At 42.2% G+C, this 25,978-nt stretch overlaps 1 long non-coding RNA gene across 1 annotated transcript in view; it reads right to left on the bottom strand.

Annotated features, from left to right (window-relative positions):
* Positions 1-13,320: 13,320 nt before the first annotated feature.
* The window catches only part of LOC137376015 (uncharacterized), a 74,554-nt gene continuing 61,896 nt past the window's right edge, over positions 13,321-25,978 (bottom strand). Inside the window, exon 5 of the long non-coding RNA XR_010976120.1 lies at positions 13,321-13,707. This is a non-coding gene — a long non-coding RNA (uncharacterized lncRNA). The remainder of the gene's footprint in view (positions 13,708-25,978) is intronic.

Here is a 25,978-nt window from a genome sequence, read left to right on the forward strand (position 1 = left end):
TAACCCTTCAACCCTTTACTAATTAAAAATCTGTCTATCTGCTCCTTAAATGTATTCAATGTCCCGGCATCTACCACACTCTGGGGTAGTGAATTCCACAGATTCACGACCCTTTGAGAGAAGTAATTTCTCCTTATCTCTGTTTTAAATCTGCTTCCCCTTATCCTAAAACTATGACCTCTTATTCTAGATTGCCCCACCAGAGGAAACATCCTCTCTACGTCTACTTTGTCAATCCCTTTAATCATCTTATATACCTCAATTAGATCTCCTCTCATTCTTCTAAACTCTAGAGAGTAAAGGCCTAAACTGCTCAATCTCTCTTCATAAGACAAGCCCCTCATCTCTGGAATCAATCTAGTGAACCTCCTGTGAACTGCCTTTAATGCAACTACATCCCTCCTCAAGTAAGGGGACCAAAACTGTTAGCAATACTCCAGGTGCGGTCTCACCAATGCCTTGTACAATTGCAGCAACACTTGCCTACTTTTCTATTCTATTCCTTTCGCAATAAATGCCAAAATTCCATTTGCCTTCCTTATTACCTGCTGCACCTGCAAACTAGTTTTCTGCGATTCATGCACGAGGACACCCAGATCCCTCTGCACTGAAGCACTCTGAAGTTTTTCTGCATTTAGATAATAATTTGCCTTTCTATTCTTCCCACCAAAATGGATAACCTCACACTTATCCACACCAAACTCCATCTGCCAAATTTTGGCCCATTCACCTAACCTATCCATATCCATTTGTAAATTTCTTATTTCTTATTGCAACTTACTATCCCACCTATTTTAGTGTCATCTGCAAATCTGGCTATAGTACCTTCTATCCCTGCATCTAAGTCATTAATATAGATTGTAAATAGTTAGGGCCCGAGCACCGAACCCTGTGGCACCCCACTAGTTACATCTTGCCAACCCGAAAAGGACCTATTTATCCCAACTCTCTGTTTTCTGTTGGTTAGCCAATCCTCTATCCAAGCTAATAAATTGCCCCTAACCCCATGTGATCTTACCTTGTGTATTAACCTCTTGTGCGGCACATTATCAAATGCCTTCTGGAAGTCCAGATATACTAAATCTACAGGATCCCCATTATCCACTTTACTTGTTACATCTTTGAAGAACTCTAGCAAATTAGTCAAACACGATTTACCCTTCATAAAACCATGCTGACTCTGATGGATTGTGTTTTGACTTTCTAAATGTCCTGTTATTACTTCCTTAATAATGGATTCTAACAATTTCCCAACGACAGATGTTAAACTAACTGGTCTATAGTTTCCTACTTTCTGCCTCCCTCCCTTTTTGAATAAGGGTGTTATATTAGCATTTTTCCAATCCACTGGAACCTTTCCCACATCCAGGGAATTTTGGAATATTATAACCAATGGATCCACTATCTCCGCTGCCATATCCTTTAAGACCCTAGGATGTAGGCCATCAGGCCCTGGGGAATTGTCTGCCTTCAATCCAGTGGCGCAGTGGTTAGCACCGCAGCCTCACAGCTCCAGGGACCCGGGTTCGATTCCGGGTACTGCCTGTGTGGAGTTTGCAAGTTCTCCCTGTGTCTGCGTGGGTTTTCTCCGGGTGCTCCGGTTTCCTCCCACAGCCAAAAGACTTGCAGGTTGATAGGTAAATTGGCCATTATAAATTGTCACTAGTATAGGTAGGTGGTAGGGAAATATAGGGACGGGTGGGGATGTTTGGTAGGAATATGGGATTAGTGTAGGATTAGTATAAATGGGTGGTTGATGTTCGGCACAGACTCGGTGGGCCGAAGGGCCTGTTTCAGTGCTGTATCTCTAATCTAATCTAATCTAATCCCAATAGTTTGCTCAGTACTTTTTCCCTAGTGATGATGATTGTTCGAAGTTCCTCCCTTCCTATAACCTCTGCATTACTTGTTACTTGTTACTATTGGGATGGTCCTCCACCATGAAAACTGAGGCAAAATGCTGATTTAGCATCTCCGCCATTTCTGTGTTCCCCACCATTAACTCCCCAGTCTCATCCTCCAAGGGACCAACATTCACTTTCGCTATTCTCTTCCTTTTTATATACTTATAGAAGCTTTTGCTATCTGTTTATATATTTTGCGCTAGTTTTCTTTCATAATTTACCTTTGCTCTTTTTATTACTTTTTTCATAACCCTTTGTTGATCTTTAAAAGTTTCCCAATCTTCCAGCCTGCCACTGGCCTTTGCAATATGGTATACCTTAGTTTTTGTCTTTATGTTACCCTTAACTTCCTTGCTTAGCCATGGAAGTTTTTTCCTCCTCTTACAATCTTTCTTCCTCTCTGGAATATATTTTAGTTGGGAGGATTTGAATATCTGCCACTGCTCATCAACTGTCCTACCTTTTAGTCTTCGTGCCCAGTCCACTAGGGCTAAATCTGTCCTCATGCCTATGTAATTACCTTTGTTTAACTCCAGAACGCTACTGTGGGACTCCAGTTTCTCGCCCTCAAACTGAATTTGAAATTCTAGCATGCTAAAGGGCACCTCTGACAGTGCAGCGCTCCCTCAGCACTGCACTGGATTCTCAGCCTAGATTTTCTGCTCTGGAGATGGACACTACCTCTTGATTCAGAGGCGAGAGTGCTGCCATTGTGCCACAACTGGCAATTGTGAATGAGATCACAGAAGATTGTCTTTCTTCAGTTGCCCATGATTGTACTTGGAGTTTGAGAGAAGTTTGCAGTGACACTAATTTCTGATTACCAAATTTTTACATGGCTTCACAATGACTCAGTAAGTATGGAGCATGAAAGTTGTCAATGGCAATTTCTGCTCTGGGCTGTGTTGCAGATCTTAGCTGGGATGATGGGAGGCCCTGTATAATTCTCAGCAACCTGGATTAGGGAGGGGAATAATAACCAGGGTTTTTGGTTCTAATCATTAACCTGTGACCCCCACCAAGCCTCTTGCTCGAAATGCACATGTGCATGAATTTCAAATGAGTCCAAATATGATGCCCCCTGCATTCAAATAATTTGGCATCAGGAAGGATGTGGGCATAAGATGAGTGACAATCCCAGGCAGCGAAGGCACTCAGGTCAAGGTCTCATGGATGATGTCGCCGTCTTCTGTTCGGATCCGCTGTCGGTTTGCAGGCTGATGAGTATCTTTGACCAGTTTGAGCTGGCCTCGGAAGCCAAAGTAAATCGGAGCAAGAGCGAGGCCATGTTCTTTTGGAACTAAGCCGACAGATTCTTTGTCCTCTTCACCATCAGGTCAGCGTCCCTGAAGGTGCTATGGATATGGTTTGGAGTGGCTGTGGCGTGCACCAAAAACTGGAAGGAGCGTATAAACATGGTGGAACAGAAACAGGGCATATGGGAGCAGTACTCCCTCTCCATTGTGGGTAAAACCTGGTCAAGAGGTGCGAGGTGCTCTCAGTGTTGCTCTACGTGGCACAGGTCTAGCCCGTACCTAGCTCCTGCACCATGGCAGTCACCAGAGCCATCTTCCACTTTATGTGGAGATCAAAACTGGACTGTGTCCGCAGGAACATGATGTACATATCCCTAGATAAAGGGAGCGAAAATGAAGCCAATGCCACCCTCATCCTGATGTCCATCTTTGTGTGTGGCTTCATCAAGCTGTGCTTAGACCCTCGGTATGCAAACATCAAGCATCACTACGCGCTGAGGTTCTATCTTTCCCCGATGTTGCGAAGGATGGGTCTGGCCACATTGGCATGAAACGCTCCTTTCAGTTGGACCATCCCACACCAGCTGTCCTTCGTGGACAGAAAAACATCTTTGACCACAGGTCCATCAGGCAGTGATCTGCACGTAATGTCCTCGAGGCCCTGCAGGAAAAGGAGATGGTGGAACTGTCAGATAAATCCCTGAGCAGACTGTCAAGCTCAATTGGAAGAATGCCTCATCACCAGAACTTTCAAACAAGTGCCCAAAATGTAGCTTGGCTGTTGGTGAGAAGGGCCCACCCCATCAGATCCTTCCTGCATGCCCAGAGTCTCAGTGTGGGGAAGAGACCATTACCCACCTCCTTCTGGAATTCACCTTCGCAAAGCAGGTCTGTAGAAAGATGCAGTGATTTTTGTCGAGGTTCATCCCAAGCAGCTCCATAAAGCAAGACTCAGTGCACTATGAGTTGTTCCCAGGGATGCACACATCGACTCCTGCTGGAGGACCATCAACCTGGTGAAAAATGCTCTTTGGTCTGCCCAAAACTTGCCAGTCTTCCAGTGCAAAAAGCTGTCAATGAAGTATTGCAGACTGGAACATTCCAAGTTCCAGGACTATGTGCTTAGAGATGCCCTAAGGCTTGGGGCAGCTGCCACAAAGGCTCAATGGGGAAAGGCCACTGTCTAACGTCCCCCTGCAATAGTATATTGAGGAGCTGGAAACTGTGTAAAACCCCTCAAGCTGTATGAAGCAGAGGATGTTTGACATGAAAGGTAAATATACATTGTAAATATAACCTGGGTAATGGCAAGCGTAGTGAAGTAACACATGTACTGTATTGAAAGACACTGATTTGTATTGCACTTTATGAAATGTAAAATTTGAAATGTTATGTTATGTATTTTTATAAAAAATTATGAATAAAGTATATTTATGAAAAAAATTGGCAATTGTCATTAGCAACATGACATTTAATCTCTCCTGCTCTCCACCCTATCACAGACCTTCCCTTTTGTTCTTCTACCCACCCTCACCCCTTTCACTTGCTCAAAACCTATTACATTTCTAACTTTTTCCACTTCTGATGAAGGTCACTGACCTGAAACGTTAACTCTGTTTCTCTCTCCACAGTTGCTGCCAGACCTGCTGAGTATTTCAAGCATTTTCTGTTTTTATTTCAGATTTCCAGCATCTGTAGTATTTTGCTTTTGTAAAAAGACTTTACTGTGACTTATCCAAGGATGCATTTACTTTCTTAGCTCTCAAGTTACAGCATTGTGACATAGTGGTAACCCCTTTCTTTTGAACTACATATGTGTCCTCTATTATACAAGATTGTATTGAATTAGGGACAGGGACTCAACAAGATTAGCATAAGCAAGATAACAAGAATGGAGAAATGAATGGCACTAAAGAGTGACAAATCTCCAGGACCACACAGTTTCCATCCCAGGGTTTTAAAGGAAGTAGGTGGGAACATTATGGACGCCCTAACAATGATCTTCCAAATTTCTCTTTATTCGGGAACTGTTCCATTGGATTAGAAAATTGCACATGTTGCTCTGCTATTTAAAAAAGGTAACAAAACGAAATCAGGGAGTTATAGACCAGTTAGCCTAACATCTATTATCAGGAAATTATAGGAGTCTATAATTGAAGACAGGGTTACTGAACACCTTGAAATTTTTCAGCTGATCAGAGAAAGCCAGCATGGATTTGTAAAGGGTAGGCCATTCCTAATGAACCAGTTTGAATTTTTTGAAGAACTGAAGAAAGTAGTGGACAGTGGAATGTTAATGGTTGTTATTTATATGGACTTCCAGAAGGCATTTGATCAAGTTCCTCGTAAGAGATTGTTAGCTGAAGTTGAAGCTTCTGGAATTGAAGGCAAGTTATTCACCTTGTGCAGCAATTGGCTGGAACAGAGAGTAGGGATAATGGGCAGGTACTCTAATTGGCAGGATGTGACTAGTGGTGTCCCACAAGGATCTGTGTTGGGACCTCAATTGTTCATTGTATTCATGAACAACTTAGATGATGGGATAGAAAGTCATATATCCAAAATTGCCAATGACACAAAGATTGGTGGTATGTGTAGATGGAAGTGTAAAATTACAAAGAGATATTGATAGAGTAAGTGAATGGGAAAAACTGTGGCTTTCAATGTCGATAAATGTGAGGTCATCCACTTTGGACTTAAAAGGTATAGAACAGGGTACTTTCTAAATAGTGAAAAACTAGAAACAGTGGAGATCCAAAGAAACTTGGGGATCCAGGCACATAAATCATTAAAATGTCATGAACAGGTATAGAAAATAATTAAAAAGTCTAATGGAATGCTGGCCTCTATATCAAGAGGACTAGAATACAAGGGGGTAGCGACCATGCTTCAACTATACAAAGCCCTGGTTAGACCACACCTGGAGTGCTGTGAGCAATTCTGGGCACCATAACTTGACCTTGGATTTACTAGAACAGTAGCTAGACTCCAAGTGTTAAGCTACAAGAGATTAAACAAACTAGGTTGTATTCGCTGGAATTTAAAAGGTTAAATTGTGATTTGGTCAAAGTTTTTAACATATTAAGGGGAACAGATAGGGCAGATAGAGAGAAACTATTTCCGAGAGTTGGGGAGTATAGAACTAGGGGGCATAATCTAAAACTTAAAGCTAGACTTGCAAAAGTGAAATTAGGAAACACTTCTTCATGGGTGGTAGAAGGTTGGAAATCTATTCTGCAAATGGCACTGATACTAGATCAATGGTAAATTTTAAGTCTGAGATTGATAGATTTTTGTTATCCAAAGGTATTAAGGGATATGGGGCAAAGACGTGTATTTTTTTTACACAAAGAGTGATCAACACATTTCTTTCTCTCACTTTTGTTCCAATTTTCTTTCCCAATTTCTCTTTCTTTCCTTTCCTGAAGGCAGCAAACCATTGTTGGGGTTTAATTTTTCCAGGCATCCTCCAGTACCTTCTGCTCCAGTACTTCACCCAGATGGTCAGTCTTCACGTGGAAGGTATTGTAATGAGTTCTTTATGTTGTCTGATGCAACATAAATGAGATGTGTGGAGTCCAGTTTGCTGAAGATCTCAAACAGGTTTATTAACAGTTAAACTATTATATACAGTGCAGAGCAAACTATTTACAGAACCTTCGTCTGGGTGTTACAGTTGCAGAGTGACTCTGGCTTCGAGTCACATGGCTACATTCTGGTACTTGGCTTATTAGCAGACTGATATCTTAAAGGGACATCACTATTAAGGCGATCACACAACAGGTATCTGTACCAAACCCAATCTGATCTTCAACAGGCACCCATATAGGCACATTTCAAGCAGAGATTACTGGGTGGCAATCACTGGGAACCTTGGTTGATTTTGTCCTCCCCAATTAAGGTGTGTTCAGATGAATTGTAGCACCATCACCAACTGTTGTAGTTGTGATCATCGGGATGATCTGTCCTGACTCTGAGTCAGAGGAATGTGGGAAAACCACATCACTGTGCCCCAGGAAACACTGCAATGCTGAGATTTCCAAGAGTGCTTGTGAATGTTTTCCCCCAAATTGCATCCAAATACATATTACAAAAGGGATTGGGGTGTTGGGAGAAGAATACTTCACTTGCCTTCCATCAGTAGGTGTAAAAGACTTTTGCAACAAGTGCTGAAACAGAAAAACTATGTTTTTGTCCAGAAAATCAAAAATAAAGACTTAGCAAACACCAGCTTCTTCCTTAAGACTGATAGCACCTGAATAGTAGTTCAAGAATCATAAGAAATAGGAGCAGGTGTAGGCCATTCGGCCCCTCAAACCTGCTCCGCCATTCAATAAGATCATGGGTGATCTGATTGTGGCCTAAACTCCACTTTCCTGCCTGCCCCCCATAACCCTTGACTCCCTTATAGATGAAAAATCTGTCTAACTCAGCCTTGAATGTATTCAATGACCCAGCCTCCACTGATGTCTAGGGAAGAGAATTCCAAAGATTAATGACTCTCTGAGAAAAGAAATTCCTCCTCCTCACCATCTTAAAAGGCAAATAAGCCCCAGTTCTAGATTCCCCAAAGAGGAGGAACATCCTCTCAGCATCTACCCTGTCAAGCCCCCTCAGAATCTTATATGTTTCAATAAGATCACCTCTCATTCTTTTAAACTCCAATGAGTACAGGCCCAACCTGCTCAACCTTTCCTCATAAGACAACCCCTTCATCCCAGGAATCAGCCTAGTGAACCTTCTCTGGACTGCTTCCAATGCAAGTATATCCCTCCTTAAGTAAGGAGACCAAACCTGTTAGCAGTACTCTAGGTGTGGTCTCACCAATGCCCTGTACAGTTGTAGCAAGACTTCCCTACTTTTATACGGATTGAATCAGTAGCGTAAGGTTTTCATAGGGCAGTTTCCCGTGAATTGCACCCAGTGCTATAGAGGAAAGCTGGATGCAAAGGCCCTGGCATTCATTTAAATAAAATTTGCATTGCTGCACCTTTTTCCTACACAATGAGGTGTGGACACGAGTACTGTCATCGAGGAAGTTCGGATGCAGTATTTAGGAATAAAATTGGAGTGAAGGAATAGTGCCCATTTTTCCCCTGCTTTGCACCCAATTCTTTTGGGTGCACTTTGGGAGCAGGTCAGAGAAAATCAGCCAACAAATGTATTGTCTGAATGACTCAGTGAGAGAAGAACCTCTCCTGGCCCTGTCCAGGAGCAATTAGTGTGGAGTGCATCAGGGGTGTGCTGCGTCAGTACCGGGAGCTCAACGCAGAAGCTTCGTCTTAGATCTCATTTAAATAAAGGAACTTCCACATGAGCACACTTGGGGATGGACTTTTGACTGTGGCCATGATGATGGGGGAGGAAGTCCAGTAAGAACCTACCCTTTAAAGGCACCAACACCATTAAAGGGGCAGGCACAGTTAAAGCCACATGGGTGAGGCAGAAGAATGTTGTTGCAAGATTATTCTTTGCATGCCACTGATGAAGAATGGGGAGATTTTAAATTGATGTAGGCATGGCAGAAGCCACAATTTGAATGTGGGCGGTCTTTATATTTATTTATTTAAAGGTTCCATTGGCATCCACTGCCTGAAGGGTGATGGAAGCAGCTTCATTAGTAACATACTAAAGGGAATTGGATATTGAGTTGAAAAGGAAAAGAAATGCAGGGTTAGAAACATAGCAACATAGAAAAATAGGAGCAGGAGTAGGCCATTCGGCCCTTCGAGCCTGCTCCGCCATTCAATACAATCATGGCTGATCATCCAAACTCTGTACCCTGTTCCCGCTTTCTCCCCATATCCCTTGATCCCTTAAGCCCTAAGAACTATATCTGACTCTTTCTTGAATATATTTAATGATTTGGCCTCAACTGCTTTCTGTGGTAGAGAATTCCACAGATTGTTGGGGAAGAGCAGGGGAGTTGGACTAATTGGATAGTTCTTTCAAAGGGTTGGTACAGGCATGATGGATTGAATGGCCTCTTTTCTGTGGTCAATGATTTGTTCCCCATGAATGAGTCCCTGCTGTTGTGCTATGGCTGCAATGGTGGTCTCACCTCAAAGAGCAGTCCAGATGCCCCTACCCTCTGCCTTCAAGGGAGCTGCAAAGAGGATGGCACTAGAGTCCCAAGTGCCAGCTCTAGAAATAGGCAAATCATGAAGAATGATGCTTGAAGCACCAAAAGGAGGCTGCTGGCGACTGTGAAGCTTCTCTTTTTTACCAGGTGGCATAGAGCAGTTGTACAGTCAAGACGTGGGGGGGTTTTCTACTCTGATAGGGAAACAGGTGTTTGCTGCTTAGGAAATGGCTCGGTGAATTATTTCAGCAGCTGTCAAAGGGGCTTGTGGTTATTTCCCTTGTCTATCTCCAAATGAGTAATATCACAAATTACCAGGTGGCATAGTCCTGAACACAGCCTCCATCACTAATTGTACAGAACTAATAGAATTCTATACTTAAATACAGAAAGACAATCGCAACAACAGTTTGCTTTTATGCAGCATCTTTAACACATTAAAACTTCACGGAGGCACAATTCAAAAAAAAAAGATGCCAAGACAAAGAAGGAGATATTAGGAGGGGGATGGTCAAAAGCTTGGATAGAGGTAGGTTTTAAGGAGGGTCTGAAAGAAAGGGGAGGTGGAGGAGTTTAAGGAGGGAATTCCATATATGTAAGGCCACCAATGGTGGAGTAAAGGAAATGCACAAGAGGCCAGTGAAAGAGGAAGAGAGAGTTCAAGGCATTGTAAGGCTGGAAGAGGTTGCAGAATAGGGAGGGGAATGACCATTTCAATACAAGGATGAGAATTTTAAATTTGGAGTCTGGAAGCCAATATAGATCAGTGAAGATATAAGCAATGGGTGAACAGGATTTGGCACAGGGTAGGATATGGGCAGCAACATTTAGGATAAGCTAAAATTTATGGAGGGTAGAGGATTGGAGGTTGACCAGAAGACCATTGAAATAGTTAAGTCTGGAAGTTGCAAAGGCATGGATGAAGCTGCAGAAACATTTTTTAAAATAAAAAAACCCAAAAATATAGACCATGCTCAACAATACCAGGTTGTTTCTTTAGAGGAATATACAAGGAATTGCCTTGGGGGTTTCCACCAAACTTACTGCGACCAATCAGGAGAACCATCGAGTAAATTCCCAGAAAAGATTCTTAAAAGAAGCTCAGGAATCAGTAGTGCCTGAACTGCACCCACTGCTATTAAAGGAAGTTTATGTGCAGCAGTCTCTGACATTCATTTACATGGAAATCACATTGCTGTGCCCTCTTCGGACACAGTCAGCTACAGAAATCAGCAACAAAAATGGAGCAAAGGATTAACACTATATTTTTCCGCCTGCATTTCCCTCTTTTTTCCCACTAATAGGAAGCAGATCAGAAGAAAATCAACCATCAAACGTTTGCCTCTGAGCCATTGGGGTGGTTCTGCTCCCAAAGCTTCCTGCAGCAACTGCTTCCTGACTTGTTGAGGTTCTTCCCTGCCCCACCTGCTCATCACCAAGGTTCCTTTCCAAATCTCGGTTCCTCTGCTTAAAGCTTCAGCGACAGTTTTAGCTAAGTTCAAAGTTCACACATAGTTAAGCTATATTAAAAAAAAGGAGTCCCCCTGACCAGGGAGCGAGTAACTTTGTCGAACATATTTCCAGCATTGACTCATGCTGAAATTAAAAGGCACCAGGTCTAGATCTTCAAACGTAATTTTTTAAAAATCATTTACTTTTTTATTAATCATCTGCCACATCCTGCTGTGGAACTCTTGGAGACTTTGTGATGTACTTGTTTTCTGCTAAGAGTGAATGAACCTTTTGATATTCATGGCATTGAATGAATCGGTATTATTTAATAAAAATGCTATTAATATCAGGTATGAAGTTTCCATTGCAAACAATGCAGAATTTCACAGAATAAATTACATTTGTTTATTTGCTGACTATATGTAAACTTCCATCCTTTTGCTCCAGACAAACCAACCTTAAAGTTTGATTGTCTTCTCGTCACTAATTTCCTGACAGATGGCAATGTTTTTTTAAAAAAAACAAGAGTACTTGTAACTTGATTACTATTAACCCTTTCATGCCATTATATTAGCTTTTTATGTTCCTTGAGATTGAATTAATTTTGTAGATATCATACAGCATGGCCTGTTTAAAGAGAAGTGTGATTTGAACATTTGACCTTTCGAGTCAATTGAACATAGAATTTCATAGAATTTACAAGAAATAGACCTTTCAGCCCAACAGTCCTATATTACTGCCACTGAATAGTAATGCCTGTGCTAGGGAAGACAACCTTCATGTGTTATATACTTAGAATTTTCAAAGTAAATACTATAATATAAAATAGATTGATACAGTAAGTGAAGGCACTTATAATATATTTAAATGAAGTTAATTCCATATCTACCCTAGTAATTTGCTGTGTATTATGTTAAAACTTATTTTTGATAAATATCTACTATCTTTTAGAGTAACTAAATCATTTGCTCTATGGCAGCAAGGCCTGGACAACGTATGTCAGCCAAGAGCGACGTCTCAATTCATTCCATCTTCGCTGCCTCCGGAGAATACTTGGCATCAGGTGGCAGGACCGTATCTCCAACACAGAAGTCCTCGAGGCGGCCAACATCCCCAGCATATACACACTACTGAGTCAGCAGCACTTGAGATGGCTTGGCCATGTGAGCCACATGGAAGATGGCAGGATCTCCAAAGACACATTGTACAGCGAGCTCGCCACTGGTATCAGACCCACCGGCCGTCCATGTCTCCGCTTTAAAGACGTCTGCAAATGCGACATGAAATCCTGTGACATTGATCACAAGTCGTGGGAGTCAGTTGCCAGTGTTCGCCAGAGCTGGCGGGCAGCCATAAAGACGGGGCTAAAGTGTGACGAGTCGAAGAGACTTAGTAGTTGGCAGGAATAAAGACAGAGGCGCAAGGGGAGAGCCAACTGTGTAACAGCCCCGACAAACAAATTTCTCTGCAGCACCTGTGGAAGAGCCTGTCACTCTAGAATTGGCCTTTATAGCCACTCCAGGCGCTGCTTCACAAACCACTGACCACCTCCAGGCGTTTATCCATTGTCTCTCGAGATAAGGAGGCCAAAGAAGAAAACTATCTGCTCACAGAAAGATCTCACAAGCAACAAGATGAGATGAACATCCAGTTCATCTGTTTTTGGTGGTGTCAGTTGAAGAGAAAAGAGCAGGGGAGTGGACTAATTGGATAGCTCGCTTACAGAGACAGCACAAGCTGGCTACACAAATGACCTCCTTCTGTAAGAATGTTATGGCACAGACGAGGCCATTCAACCTCACTGAATCATGGAATCTATGCACGTTGGCCAGGACACCAGGAGAACTCCCTCCTCCTCTTCCATTTGTATCTTTGACATCACACTGGACTTTGATTAAAACACCTTATTCAATGGAATGTATCTCTAACAAAACAGCCCTGCACTGATTATCTCCAACCTGGGAGTGGGGCTTGAACCTGCGATCTTCTGATGCAGAAGAAAGTGTGCTACCAACTAAGAATTCAATTGAAAGGATCTCCATAACTGTTACTGAATAGAATAAATCATTAGTATCAGTTTGACTCAATCGCGAGCAGTGTCAACATGCAGCAAGACCTGGATAACATTTAGGCTTTGCTGATAAGTGTCAAGTAACCTTTACACCACACAAGTACCAGGCAATGCCCACCTCAAACATGAGAAAGACTTCCACCTCCACTTGACATTCAATGATAGTAGCTTAGTCAAATCCCCCACCATCAACATCCTGACGGGCATCATCATACACCAGAAGCTAATCTGGACCAGCCACATAAATACATGCCTACAAGATTAGGTCAGAATCTGGGTATTCTGCAGCATGTGACTCACCTCCTGACTCCCAAAGCCCATCCACCATCTACAAGGCACAAGTCAGCAATGTGATCAAAAACTCTCCACTTACCTAGATGAGTGGAGCTCCAACAACACTCAAGAAGTTCAACACCATCCAGGACAAAGTAACATGCTTAATTGGCACCCCATCCACCACCTTAAACATTCACTCCCTCCACCTCTGGTGCCCCATGGCTGTAGTGTATGCCATTTACAAGATGCACTGCAGCAACTCGCCAAAGCTTCTTCGACAGTACCTTCCTAACCCACAACCTCTATCACCTAGAAGGACAAGGGCAGCAGACACTTGGAACAGCAGCACCAGCAAGTTCCCCTCCAAGTCACACACCATCCTGATTTGGAACTATATCGCCATTCCTTCATTGTCGCTGGATCAAAATCCTGGAATCCCTCCCTAACAGCACTGTAGGAGTACCTTACCACACAGCGGTTCAACAATACAGCACACCACCCACCTTCTCCAGAGCAATTGGGGCTGGGCATTAAATGTTGACCTTGCCAGTGAGCACACATCCGTGAATACATTTTTACAAAAGTTTCACAGAGTCAGAAGTTAGTCATCTTAAACCCCGCTTCAGGACTTTGGCACATAATGTAGGCTGATGCTGCAGGACAGTACTGAGGAAATGAAACAAAAATAGAAAATATTGCAATTAGACAGTATATCAGTCAGCGTGTGTTGACAGGCAAGGGAAGTTAACATTTTAAATAGAACTCCTGTTCAGAACTGTTCCAAAATAATCAATTGAAGGCAAAATGCATTTGACACATATCTGAGCGATTCAAAAATTTTCATATAAAAAATAAAGTTCTTTCTTGTGGAATCTGAAAATAATTTAGAATCACATGCAATTATGGAGGTAAACATGTTTACTTTCATCATAAAAACAGAAAGTGCTAGAAATACTTAGCATATCTGGTAGCATCTGTTGAGAGAGAAGCAGTGTTAACATTTCAGGTCTGTGACCTTTTATCAGACAGACCTGAAATGTTAACTCGGCTTCTCACTCGACAGATGCTGCCTGACCTGCTGAGTATTTCCAGCACTTTCTGTTTTTACTTTGGATTTCTAGCATCTGCAGTATTTTGCTCTTATTTTGCTTTTATTATATTTATGGTACAGTAGTATAGTGGTTATGGTTTCAGGGGATCATTTGTACACATTCCATTTTGTCTGATTGTACCTAATAAATCTACTCAGTTATGAGCTTGTATCAAAATAAAGGACTTGGAAAGTTACTGCATTATATTTTCCCATCCCTGGCAGCATCCTGGTGAATCTATACTGTACTATGACTTTAATATCCTTTCTATAATGGAGCACCCAAAACTATACACAGTATTCCCACTGTGACCTAAATAATGTTTTCTGTGAATTCATTGTTACTTCTTTAATCATGCATTCTGGGCCCCTCTTTACAAAACTCAAAGCTTTCCCACTGCTGATCTATCAACCCATTTGCTAATTTATCTGCCCAGTTAGATTGGGCAAATCTCCTTTTATCTTGCTAAACTTTGCCTTTTCCAGTCCAGCATCCCTTATCTTTGTTCAGAATCGTTTCCTGTTCTTACATAAGATTTAACTACATTGTGGTCACTACTTTCCAATTGTTGTCCTACTCTTACATCAGTTATTTGGCCCAAGAATAAAGCAAGCAATGTTTCTTAGATTATTGAACTAGAAACATACAGATCTAGGAAACAGCTCCTGAATGCATTCAAAAAAGCATTTCCCATTTTGATAACATGAATTGTCTTTATTCCAACAACACTTTGTATTTATGTCATGCCTTTCATTTTAAAACATTGCAAGATGTTTTACAGATGGGCAGTCATTACAATGGTGACTATATTTTAAAAGGTACTTCACTAGCTGTAAACACTTTGGGACATCCTGAGAGCACAAAAGGTACTATAGAAATGGTAGTTATATATATATGTGTGTATATATGGGCATTGAATCAGTATGAGAGAGATTGGGTGGGGTGACTGAAACCTTGGTCAGGGATTAATTTTAAAGAAGGAGAAAGATGGAGAGATGAAGAGGTTTAGAGAAGAAATCCCAGGCACCTGAAAGCTCAATTGTGGGGCAAAGGGACTAAGGGTAATGCAGAAGATCTGAGTCAGAGAACTTAAGCTACAATCCCAATCCTCAACATCTTTTGGACTTGGCAAAATTTAGAAGTATACTTGTTTTTTTCTTTATATTTGACATATAACCAAGGACTTAGGGTGCAGCTATGCAGTTATCTTTGCTTTGATATGAAGTGGTTTGTGTTCTGCATTGGCACAAAGTTGACTGGATCCTGATTTGGTTTCCAAGTGCATGAAGCCTGAGATCACTTTCACACCAAATCAAACCCATAATGGGTGTTGTAGCTCTCCAATGCAAAGCTGCATCCAAGCATGCATGAACAGAGCCCCTTTTGATTCTGACCTTCATGCGATCCACAGCAACATACAGTTGGTAGTATAACTCTGGTCGTTAGCTAGGCATTGCATTCCACAGGTATTCAGCAACTGATAGCTGGGATATAACTGAAACTTTAGTGTTTAACACAGAATCTTACTAATTAAACAAGGAGTAATGCAGACCCTCCAAGAACTGAGCCTCAATAAGAACCAAACCACTCTAGGAATTATTTTTAACACAATCAGTCAAAACATCTGAGAATTAAAAGAAAATTATTCAAAATAATGAAAGCTTCTGCTGAGAATGTTTGAAATTCCTGTCTTTTAGCTGCCAGAAGTTCTGCATGAACATGTAATATTTATTTCACGAAACGTGAACAAATGTGAAAGCATAGATATGGAAAAAACAACTATGTTCATTGGGTTTAAAATAGCTTTGGTACCACCAAAGATAAAGATCTTGAGTTGAGTGGTAAGACTGTTGTGAGGTTGGAAAAACTGACGCTATAGGAAATGGTAAAATGGCCACTCAAATTAACTGGTTCTCTGAAGGGACTTTTGATATAAGAGATGAAATGTGGTTTACCAATGTTCACAGTAACCGAAAAAAGCATTAGTTTCGTACACATTACTCTTTTATCAGATTCGATTTAACTTTTGCAAATTTTTCCTGACTGCTTAAAAGTTCTGTTGTATGTAATTCCAGTAAAGTATTGGCCAGTGCTGTAGTTTTATGGTGTAGTGCCTGATGATCTGAGACCAGACCATAACTTCCCATACATCAGTTGGCAATATGAACCAGGTTGACCGAGGCACATGTGGAGGAGGCAGCAAACACAGAAATAAAGCCTTGCATTTATATAGTGCCTTTCATGATCTCAGGATGCTCCAAAGCACTTTGCAACTAATGAAATACTTTTGAAGTTAAATTAATGTAGGAAACGTGGCAGCCATTTTGCACACAGCAAGTTCCCATAAACAACGATATGATAATGACCAGATAATAGATTTTTTAATGATGTTGGTTGAAGGATAAATATTGCACTGGACACCAGGTAGAACTGTCCCTGCTCTTCTTCAAAAGTGTGCCATAGGAGGCGCAGACAGCGCCTCAGTTTAACATATTTTCTGGAAGGCAGTACGGCACCTCCAACGGCGCAGCACTCCCTCAGCATTAAGTGTTGGCCCAGTGAAACCATACCCTCAGCAAGAGTCAATATCTCCAGGAGAGAAGGAAAGAGGGATGAAAATAGGCCCAAAAAAAAATCAAAAGAGCAAATTATAGAATCGCAGAAGGAGGCAATTTGGCCCATAATACCTGTGACAGTTTTTCAAAACAGTTATCCAATTAGTCCCACTCCTCTGCTCTTTCCCCATAGCCCTGCAATTCTTTCCCCTGTAAGTATATATCCAATTTCCTTTTGAAAGTTACTATTGAATATGCTTCCACCACCTTTTATAGCAATTCGCTGGATTAAAAAAAAAATTCTCCTCATCTCCCCACTGGTTCTTTTGCCAGTTACCTTAAATCTGTGTCCTCTAACCCATCCAGTAGTGAAAACAATTTATCCTTATTTACTCTTGCAAATCAATCAGTAATACCCTTACATATCTCCCAGTGCCAGGATACAGAATAGCAGCAAATATTTGGGTATTTATTCTGCTAAAAGGTCACAGACCTGAAACATTAACTCTTTTTCTCTCTCCACAGATGCTGACAGGCCTGCTGAGTATTTCCAGCACTTTCTGTTTATATTACAGCAAATATTTTGGACTGAGTCACTCTCCCTGCCTTCTCAGCCTGTGAAAGGTGCACTGAGAGCAGAATGATTGGAGTTTTTCAACAATTACTGACCGTATGGGGGACACTTTTAACTTTTATCACCCAGGAAAAAATATTAGGTAATAGCATGTGAAACAGGCTGACTGGAGTGGGGCAATGGTGATAACAATTTGAGACTTAAAGAGGTTATGATGGTTTTATGTCATCTTCAAGTTGCACACTAAATTCTGATGGAGGTGAGGGAGCAAGTGCTAAGGTGCAACCATGCAAATGCTAGTTTCAGACAAGGATGATATTTTAAGTGCTCAATTCCAACATTTATTCTGTGGGGTCTATCCATGGCATTGTAAAACAGGAGTAACTCAGACCAATAACTGAAGAAGGATGATGCCAGGATCTTAAAGGTGAATTGATGCATTTCATTATGCTTTTAATTAGAGTCTCATTACTGTCCATCGGTCTTTAGTCAATTTTTTTTTGTCTTTATTTTGGAGGCTCCTACCTTCTGAGGAAGTCTCCCGCTTGTTTGGGGAATTTTCTTAAAATGAAGGGGAAGCTGCAAAATATTTTTCACAATGAGTTTCCTGTCTTTATTATTTATTTCTTAGAGGAGAAAGAGTAAGGCGAACAGCAAGCATCCCAATAAGCTAGGTATATAAGGCAGCCCCATAAGAGACATAGTTACCCTCCCTTAGTTACCCAGCCCCAGATTTTATCTGAATATCTCATTGGAGTTGTGTGTAAAGAGGCTGTGGTTCACCCCAGATGAACTGGAAAAGCTTTACACCAACCTACAGGGAGATCTGCAAAATTCTTGTGGACCTGCTGTAAACTCACTGTGGCTCAGAAAGTCACTACAGGGCTTAATCTTTTGGTAACTGGTTCATTCCAAGGAGCAACATTCAGATCAGTCAATGTACTGGCAACTCTTGCACAAGGCAGGTCATTAGGGCCCTGTTTGCCATGGCAGCATAATTCATTACATTTGGCACAGGAGCGAAGCAATTAAGTAAGCAGGCCTTTCATTTTATAAGATCACTGGGTTTCCATGAATTCTTGGGGCTATAGATTGCACTAATGCTGCCATACAAGCCCCTAATGTTAGTGCACACTTGTCCAATTAGTATCCAACTAAAGACATGGATCTGGTCAATGCCCAGTGTGCAGGGAGCCACCATGATTCATTTATCCTTTGTCAGTGCAGTGTCACTGCAGTTTTTCAGAATTGAGGAGAAGGCGTGGCTGGCTTCTTGGAGATAAGGGGTATCCAATATTATTGTGGCTAATTAAATAGAGAATGACCATTAATGAAATGGAGGAAAGTTGCAATGAGATTCGTATCTGCAATTAAATTAAGATTGAACAGGCTGTTTGCATGCTGAAAGGAAGATTCAGGTGCCTGGATAAGCAAGACACCTCCTTTCACTGCATCCCCCATGTTAGCTCTTGAACTTTGATGACCTTCTGTGTCTGCCACAATTCTGTTCTTCAAGAAAGCATGAAAATAGAGATTCCCGAAGAGGAGACAGAGTCAAAAGCTAAACCCCCTGAGACAGAAGAAGTCAGACATGAGAAGGACACAGCAGGGTCAGAGACAGCTCCTGGGAGGGAGCTGCAAGGCAATTTCAGCAGACAACCTTACGATAATGTCAATAACATGCGATTATAATTATAGCTATACAACATCTGTAATAGCCAGGATGCTCAGCGTAATTCAAATGTACAAACCTTCAGAATACTTGCTTGTCAGCCTTACAGCTCCTCTCAATCAGAAGGCTGTGGAGTAGAAATTAGTCTCAGGCGGCAGTGCAAAACTGGCGGTATTGGATTGACCGCCCGTTATGTGCAGCGCCTGCTATTGAATTCCATTGATTGACCCTATGTGTTCAAGCCCCACTCTAGAGCATAATCCAAGCTGACACTTCACTGTAGGACTGAGGGAATGTTGCATTGCTGAAGGTGCTGTTTTTTGGATGAGGAGTAAAATTAAGGCTCCGTCTAACCTCTTTGGTGGACATAAAAGATCTCATTCCAAGAAAAGCAAGGATGTTCTCCCAGGCAATATTTATCCCTCAAACAACGTTAGTAAAACAAACTATATGGATATTATCTCATTACTGTTTGTGGGACCTTGCTGCATGCAAATTGGCTGCCACATTTTCCTGAAGTATCAGTGACTACACTTGAAAAGTATTTAATTGGCTGTAAAGTGTTTGAGGACACCCTGGAAACATGAAAGGTGCTATATAAATGTGAATTCTTTATTTTCATTAAAAGCCGAATTCCCATGAAAGTCAAAAATCCACAATTTTTTTTTCAGTTTCAGTTCAGTGCAATTCAATGCTTTCAATGGAAAAATGATAAGCATCATTGGCTTCTCTGGGCTTACCCCTCCAAAGCCATGGTCTGCTAATTTGTAATGCTAGTCTGTGTCCATATGCAGCAAGACCTGGACAATGTTCAGGCTTGGGTTGATGAGTGGCAAGTAACATTCACATCTCACAAGTGCCAGGCAATGATGATCTCCAACAAGAGAGAATCTAACCATCTCCCCTTGACATTCAACGGCATTACCATTACTGAATCCTCCACTATCAACGTCCTGGGGATTACCATAGACCAGAAACTGAACTGGATCAGCCATATAAACGCTGTGGCTACAAGATCAGGTCAGAGGCTCGGAATTCTGAGGTGAGTAACTCATCTTCTGTCCACCAACTGCAGGACACAAGTCAAGAGTGTGATGGAATATTCTCTACTTGCCTGGGTGAGTGCAGCTCCAACAACACTCAAGAAGCTTGACACCATCTAGGACAAAACAGTCCATTTGATTGGCACCCCACCCACCACCTTAAACATTCACTCTCTCCACTACCGACGCGCAGTGGCAGCAGTGCGTACCACATACAAGATGAGCTGCAGCAACTCACCAAGCCTCCTTCAACAGCACCTTCCAAACCCACAACTTCTACAACCTAGAAGAACAAGGACAGCAGATGCATGGGAACACCATCATCTGCAAGTTCCCATCCAAGCCAATGTTACGGATAGGATGAGAGCTGTTAGGGATGGTTTTTCTTTTCTCACATCTCAACTGACTGAAGACAGCATGTTTTCTTTTTTAAAAAAGGTGTCTTGTGACCCCTGAGTGCTTTATTTATCAAGAATAGACAAATGACAGTTTTCTCAAGTTTAAAAGAAAGATAAATGCTTATATACCCGAAATATACGCAACACCCACTCTCACGCTCATACAGATACACACACATTCAAGGAACGATAGAGATCATAAAGATAACACGCATTAGGTCTGATGATTTTTAAAGAGTTGTCTGTTAAACTTGCTTTTCCCCGGGGTGAAGACTTGATGCAGTACAGGCCTATAATCTTTTCCCTTGTTCACTGAAGAAAGACTTGGAAGGTTCAGGAAGATGGATTCGCTGTTGCAGACTGTTCTTATTATATTCCAACCAAAGGTCATTGGCAAAGTCCTAGTATGATTTCTCAGGTAGGGGGTTCAAGGCCAAAGTCCAGTCACTGCCTACATGTAGTTCAAGGCTGATAACCTTTGGCAGGGTCCTTTCTCTTCAATGGCATAGATGGATCTCCTTTGTCAACGAGAATATACCTTTATTAAAGCTCCTTATCAGAAAACTCATTTCTGTCATGTGACCAGAGTTTCTCTTTCCATTGTTCTCATAAATGGCTTCTGATGGTGATGCTATAGTTAGACAATGGAATCATTCATCCTCATATCACCTTGATGAAGTAGGGCTTTTCACATCCATTTTTTGGAATTTGAGTTTGGAGTCCAAAAGTCTGTCACAGCAAATTCAATCAGTAGGAGAGAAGCAGCCAGTTGCAGACAGAAAGAGTCATTTGCATTTTAGTAATTTCTCAGAGATGTGTTCAGAAAGGTCATTTGTATTTTAATGACTTCTCCAAGACTTGTCCAGTCATGAAAATTAACTCAGGGTTCTTGTAGTTCTATATGTATTGGCAGGAAAGGAGAGGTCACCTGACTTCTTACTCCATTTTGGTTGACAAGAAAAGTGTCCATTTCAGGTTTATTTCATAAATTCTTTTATAGTTCATAACTTTGGATTGCATGGGCATGACACCACACACTATCCTGAGTTGGAACCATATCGCCGCTCCTTCACTGTCACTGGATCAAAATCCTGGAATTCCCTTTCTAACAGGACTGTGGCAGTATCCGCACCAGATGGACTGCAGCGGTTCAAGAAGGAGGCTCACCACAACCTTCACAAGGGCAATTAGGGATGCACAACATGTGTTGGCCTTGCCAGCGACACTCACATCCCATGAAAGAATGAAAAAAAAGTTGAGTGGACTGTGAACAGAACTCTCTCATGCTGCTGTCCTGAGGGAAGGGAGCACTCTGAGTTATTTCTTGCTCTCCCACTATGCATGGGATCAGGATAGTAGTTGCTGCTGTTCTTTGGGATTTTATGGAATTAGTAATAATCCTTAATCTCTGGGAAAGAATATTGAAAATATCCTGCAAACTCTCCAAAATGGTACCTTTGAGATCTCAAAATCTGGTAAATATTAGTCCTAGTATTCCAATAGTCGTCATCATCGACTGTCCCTGAATTTGAGGATGATATCTACTCAGGGTCACGTGTTTCTGCCATGGTTCGTCAAGTGACTGAACAGGCCGATTCTCCATTGACAGAGCTTTGGGCACATGGGGTAGGACGTCCCATGATGCAGTGAGATCCAAAGTGCAGGATTTGTTACCTTTTCTTTCCTTCTCCATCACCGCTCTGTCTCATCATTAAGGTGTTTGGACTCAAAGCATGATGCAACTTGATGAATAAATTGTCACCATTTTTAACAATTGGTTGCAAGCTCCTCCCAGTTATCAATGTCAATGCTGCCACACTTCAAAGAGAGCTTCAGAGTGCCTTTGAAGCATTTTCTTTGTCCTCTCCTGGAACGCCTCCTGGAGGGGCGGCACAGTGGCGCAATGGTTAGCACCGCAGCCTCACAGCTCCAGGGACCCACGTTCGATTCTGGGTACTGCCTGTGCAGAGTTTGCAAGTTCTCCCTGTGACCACGTGGGTTTTCCCCGGGTGCTCCGATTTCCTCCCACAGCCAAAGACTTGCAGGTGATAGGTAAATTGGCTGTTGTAAATTGCCCCTAGTGTAGGTAGGTGGGAGGGAATATGGGATTCCTGTAGGGTTAGTATAAATGGGTGGTTGTTGGTCGGCACAGACTCGGTGGGCCGAAGGGCCTGTTTCAGTGCTGTATCTCTAAATAAAATAAAAATAAATAAAAATAAAACGCTGTCCATTTGAGAGTTGAGAAAACAGGACCTGGCGGGGGAGACGGTTTTTGGCCATCCGGACACAGTGTCCAGTCCATCCAAGTTGATTTTGCAGGAGTTTTGCCTGATAGCTTGTGGAGCTGGCTTCAAGAAGGACACTAGCATTTGTTCGACGGTCCTCCCATTGAATCTGGAGGATATGCCGGAGGCATTGCTGATGGAACTTCTCTCGCACTCTTATGTGTCGCTGAACACAGACCAGGTCTCATTGCAGTACAGCAGTATGGTGACAACAACTGCTCTATACACGAGGACTTCGGTTGTCTTTGTTGTCAAACACATGCTGCTATAGTTTGTGAAAGGCTGAGCAGGTGCAGATGATCTGGTGTTGGATCTCCTCGTCAATGGTGGCCTTTTGAGAGAGGTGTGGGAAGTGCTCAACATATTCCGGAGTCTCTCCTTCAACATATATGTGAGGTAGAATATTTGGCTGACCAGGTGTGGATTGATATATGAGTTGTGTTTTGGCAACATTCAAGGACAGGCCAAGTCTCTTGTATGCAGAATTGAAAAGATTGAGAGCAACTTGCAAATCTGGTGCAGAGTGGGCAACAACACTGCAGTCATCCACAAACTGTAAATCATGTATGTCTAGGGTGGTCAGTTTAGTTTTGGCATGGAGATGACTGAGGTTAAAGAGTTTTCCATATAGGTGGTATTTAATACTCACACCAGATGGTAGTTAATCTTTGATGATATGAATAGCCACTGTCAGGTTAATTGTAAATAGTATGGGGGCTATCACACAGTCGGGCTTGACCCCAGTCTGGATTTTAAAGGCGTCTGTTTCAGATCTCCCACTCAAGACATTCCACTAGCCAAAGCCTAAATTTCAGGAGTCAAAGTCTGACTTGCCACCAGACCTCTTTGTTCTATGTGACACAAGCAGAGATTCTACAGCAACCATTCACTCCAGGCTGTTCTGCATTATTGAGAAGTTTTCTTTAATGTTGTGGCAAAGAAGGGCATTGTACTCTGCAGTCATTTTTTTTTTATTCATTCATGGGATGTGGGCAACGCTGGCCAGGCCAGCATTTATTGCCCATCCCTAATTGCCCTTGAGAAGGTGGTGGTGAGCTACCTTCTTGAACCGCTGCAGTCCATTTGGGATAGGTATACCCACAGTGCTGGTAGGAAGGGAGTTCCAGCATTTTGACCCAGCGACAGTGAAGGAACGGCAATATAATTCCAAGTCAGTATGGTGTGTGACTTGGAGGGGAACTTGCAGGTGGTGGTGTTCCCATGTATTTGCTACCCTTGTCCTTCTAGTTGGTTGAGGTCTCGGGTTTGGAAGGTGCTGTCTCAGGAGCCTTGGTGCATTGCTGCAGTGCATCTTGTAGATGGTACACACTGCTGCCACTGGGCGTCGGTGGTGGAGGGAGTGAATGTTTGTAGATGGGGTGCCAATCAAGCGGGCTGCTTTGTCCTGGATGGTGTCAAGCTTCTTGAGTGCTGTTGGAGCTGCACCCATCCAGGCAAGTGGAGAGTATTCCATCACACTCCTGACTTGTGCCTTGTAGATGGTGGACAGGCTTTGGGAAGTCAGGAGGTGAGTTACTCGCCTCAGGATTCCTAGCCTCTGACCTGCTCTTGTAGCCATGGTCAGCCTTACCATCTACTGGAAAGTTTCTGACTGGCATTTCCCAGCCTTCATATGAGTTTGATGCTCTACTGGCATCCCTCTCTTCATGACAGGCCCCTGAGATCAACAGCTACATGTTCTTCAGCAGCAGCTGACATTATTATCACAGGTTGTACTGAGGAAGCTTAGAATTTTCATGCGTCTTGGCTTCTCCCAATTTTCAGTTGCAGGAATCATTCCTATATAAATGAAGTCTTTTCTTTCTTAATTGAACTGGTGCTTCAATATATCACCACTGCTCTTAGTTTTATTTTAATTTGTGCGGAATTGGTGTGTTTGGGATTTTCTGTCACTACACCACACGCTAACTGCTTTTCTGCGTGTCAGACAGTCAAATGTAGCAATGTGAATAGGATGTTACTGCCTGTCTTAAAAAATAATGTCATGAAAATCCCATTCTTTTCTTTTTGTCTTTCATAGTGATTGGTGTGGCTTTATTTTCGGGCCATTTCAAATACGTTTGTCATCAGCCTTTTTTTGTGGAAGTGGCAGAGTAATTTCTTCCGGTCCTCATTGTACTCAATCGAATTTCTGGTGGAATTTGATGATCACAACCTGAGATGTGACACGGCCTACCAGTTTTGAATAAATGTATTGAAGTTCATTGCTTGCTGTATGAGGTTTTTTTCCTTCATCTAAACTTAAACAATTCTGAAATTGAAACCTGCCTTTTAATTTTTCCATGGTATATATGAATGTGCTGCTTGATCTTAGGAGTACACTAATAAAATGAACATGGTGACAACAACTCTTCATCTTTTGGGACTCCCCCAGTACTTCAGCAATGAAGGCATCAGGTTAATTTATTGGTTAGCTGTCAGCTTGATTATGTCAACCACAGTGCCAGTTGGGGATTATGCACATCTAGGCTAAGAAAGCTAAAAATACAATGCCGCTTGCTAGCCACTATCACCAACTAGAATAACAATAGCAATTTATATTTATATAGCACCTTTAGCATAATAAAATGTCCCAAGGTGTTTCACAGGAGCATTATAAAACAAAATATGATACCGAGGCACGTGAGATATTAGATCAGATGACCAAATGACCAATAAGATGGTTTGCGGTAGAGAAAAGAAGCTTAGGGGTTATCTTTGCATTCTAGGATAATCCTGGAATAGCAGACGAGAGCAGGACCCGATAGTGTTTTGTGTAGTCCAGTCAGGCGGTGGATGGCTAAATCAGTTGTCTGCCATGTCCATTCAAGTCGGCTCCTCTTGGATTTAAGGGAGCGGAGATGAGTGCCATACTGGGGGGAACAGCCAGGGTGAGAGAGAGTAATGGTTTTATTGGGGGCTAGGGCATCAAAGGTGCAGGTAATGGTGCGGCTGAGCAAAGCTGTAGCTGCAGAAATGTTGTGGCAAATGGAGGGCCAAAGGCTAGACAGGTGCGATTGTGAAAGTGAATTGGGGGAGAGGTTTTTCCAGGGACGTATACAGAAAGTGACAGGGTTGTGGTGCGGAAGGGGGCTGTGGGTGGTGGGTGATGCAAGGAAGTGATCATATATGGCTTCATCTGTGATTGATATGATGGGGCTAATAAGACCACATGAGATGTGAATATGAGTTGGGGAGTTTACATGGAGGGAGAGATTTCGGGATGATAAGAGTTCAGTGAACTCAGAGGAGAGAGACCACAATGAGTTGAGATGGAGGCTGAAATCACCGAGGATGAGATGTCGCTCAGTGCAGATGC

Source organism: Heterodontus francisci, chromosome 12, assembly GCF_036365525.1.
Source record: "Heterodontus francisci isolate sHetFra1 chromosome 12, sHetFra1.hap1, whole genome shotgun sequence".
NCBI lineage: Eukaryota > Metazoa > Chordata > Chondrichthyes > Heterodontiformes > Heterodontidae > Heterodontus > Heterodontus francisci.